Source organism: Aquarana catesbeiana, linkage group LG02 (assembly GCF_042186555.1).
Source record: "Aquarana catesbeiana isolate 2022-GZ linkage group LG02, ASM4218655v1, whole genome shotgun sequence".
In the NCBI taxonomy this organism is placed as follows: Eukaryota; Metazoa; Chordata; class Amphibia; order Anura; family Ranidae; genus Aquarana; species Aquarana catesbeiana.
This window is the reverse complement of record NC_133325.1, coordinates 25,306,760-25,309,739: the sequence shown is the minus strand read 5'-3', so window position 1 is coordinate 25,309,739 and position 2,980 is coordinate 25,306,760. Positions and strand designations below refer to the sequence as shown.

Below are 2,980 nucleotides of genomic sequence, written 5' to 3'. Positions count from 1 at the left end.
ATATATATATATATATATATGATGGGGGTATGATATAGATATATATATATATATGATGGGGGAGGGTGTACAGTATATAGAGTGGGGGGTATGATAGATATATATGATGGGGGAGGGTGTACATGTATATAGAGTGGGGGTATGATATATATATATATATGATGGGGGAGGGTGTACATGTATATATAGTGGGGTGTATGATATATATATATATATATATATATATATATATATGATGGGGGAGGGTGTACAGTATATAGAGTGGGGGGTATGATCAATATATGATGGGGGAGGGTGTACAGTATATAGAGTGGGGGGTATGATAGATATATATGATGGGGGAGGGTGTACATGTATATATAGTGGGGGGTATGATATATATATGATGGGGGAGGGGTGTACAGTATATAGAGTGGGGGTATGATATATATATATATGATGGGGGAGGGTGTACAGTATATAGAGTGGGGGTATGATATATATATATATATGATGGGGGAGGGTGTACAGTATATAGAGTGGGGGGTATGATATATATATATGATGGGGGAGGGTGTACAGTATATAGAGTGGGGGGTATGATATATATATATGATGGGGGAGGGTGTACAGTATATATAGTGGGGGATATGATATATATATATATATATATATATATATATATATATATATATATATATATATGGGGGAGGGTGTACAGTATATAGAGTGGGGGGTATGATATATATATATATATATGATGGGGGAGGGTGTACATGTATATATAGTGGGGGGGTATGATATATATATATGATGGGGGAGGGTGTACATGTATATAGAGTGGGGGTATGATATATATATATATGATGGGGGAGGGTGTACAGTATATAGAGTGGGGGGTATGATATATATATATATATATGATGGGGGAGGGTGTACATGTATATATAGTGGGGGGTATGATATATATATATGATGGGGGAGGGTGTACAGTATATAGAGTGGGGGGTATGATATATATATATATATATATATGATGGGGGAGGGTGTACATGTATATATAGTGGGGGGTATGATATATATATATGATGGGGGAGGGTGTACATGTATATAGAGTGGGGGGTATGATATATATATATATATATGATGGGGGAGGGTGTACATGTATATATAGTGGGGGGTATGAGATATATATATATATATATATATATATATATATATATATATATGATGGGGGAGGGTGTACATGTATATAGAGTGGGGGGTATGATATATATATGATGGGGGAGGGTGTACATGTATATAGAGTGGGGGGTATGATATATATATATATATGATGGGGGAGGGTGTACATGTATATATAGTGGGGGGTATGAGATATATATATATATATATATATATATATATGATGGGGGAGGGTGTACATGTATATAGAGTGGGGGGTATGATATATATATGATGGGGGAGGGTGTACAGTATATAGAGTGGGGGGTATGATATATATATATATATATGATGGGGGAGGGTGTACATGTATATATAGTGGGGGGTATGAGATATATATATATATATATATATATATATATATGATGGGGGAGGGTGTACATGTATATAGAGTGGGGGGTATGATATATATATGATGGGGGAGGGTGTACATGTATATAGAGTGGGGGGTATGATATATATATGATGGGGGAGGGTGTACAGTATATAGAGTGGGGGGTATGATATATATATGATGGAGGAGGGTGTACATGTATATAGAGTGGGGGGTATGATATATATATGATGGGGGAGGGTGTACATGTATATAGAGTGGGGGGTATGATATATATATATATATGATGGGGGAGGGTGTACATGTATATAGAGTGGGGGGTATGATATATATATATATATGATGGGGGAGGGTGTACAGTATATAGAGTGGGGGGTATGATATATATATGATGGGGGAGGGTGTACAGTATATAGAGTGGGGGGTATGATATATATATGATGGGGGAGGGTGTACATGTATATAGAGTGGGGGGTATGATATATATATATATATGATGGGGGAGGGTGTACATGTATATAGAGTGGGGGGTATGATATATATATATATATATGATGGGGGAGGGTGTACAGTATATAGAGTGGGGGGTATGATATATATATATATATATATATATGATGGGGGAGGGTGTACAGTATATAGAGTGGGGGGTATGATATATATATATGATGGGGGAGGGTGTACAGTATATAGAGTGGGGGGTATAATATATATATATGATGGGGGAGGGTGTACAGTATATAGAGTGGGGGATATGATGGTATATAGAATATATGATATGATGGGGGGTGTTCTGTACAGTCTATGTATGGAGTATATGATCAGACTATATATATATATATATATATATATATATATATATACTCTCGGGTCTCCCATACACATCCCCGGTCCGCTCTCACCTCTCCTCCCCCGGGCTCAGCTCCTCTTCCTCCGGCCTCTCCTCCTGTGACAGGCCGCCTCTCTCCCCACACTCCTACTTCCGGTACATCGTATAAACCACACCCACTTCTGCTGCATGCTCCTGCTTCTCCTCTGAGACCATCAGCACCGCCCATTACTTCACTATCCCCGCCCCATTACCCCTGTCTGTCAAACACGAGTGTGTCCTACTAATCTCATCTCCCGGAAACTGAGAGCTAAACAAATGGTTCCTAGACGGACATGGTGTTGTGACCCAATATACATTTTATACAGACAGTTCCTCTTGGCATCCCATGAAATAAGGTATCCTCTGCTACTACTGCGCATGTGCAGATTTCAGACAAGACAAACGGAGCGCAGAGCTACTGCAGACGAACACAGCGAGACACCCCTCTCCATCTGGGTGTCACGGGGGGGGCACAGTCTGGGTGTCACGGGGGGGGGGGGGGCACAGTCTGGGTGTCACAGGGGGCACAGTCTGGGTGTCACAGGGGGCACAGTCTGGGTGTCACGGGGGGG

At 40.1% G+C, this 2,980-nt stretch overlaps 1 protein-coding gene across 1 annotated transcript in view; it reads right to left on the bottom strand.

The window, feature by feature from the left end:
- The window catches only part of LOC141126710 (uncharacterized), a 17,221-nt gene extending 14,647 nt beyond the window's left edge, over nt 1–2,574 (bottom strand). The window contains exon 1 of the mRNA XM_073612675.1: nt 2,440–2,574. The gene's annotated coding sequence lies outside the window, so the exon portion shown is untranslated. The remainder of the gene's footprint in view (nt 1–2,439) is intronic.
- Nucleotides 2,575–2,980: the final 406 nt, after the last annotated feature.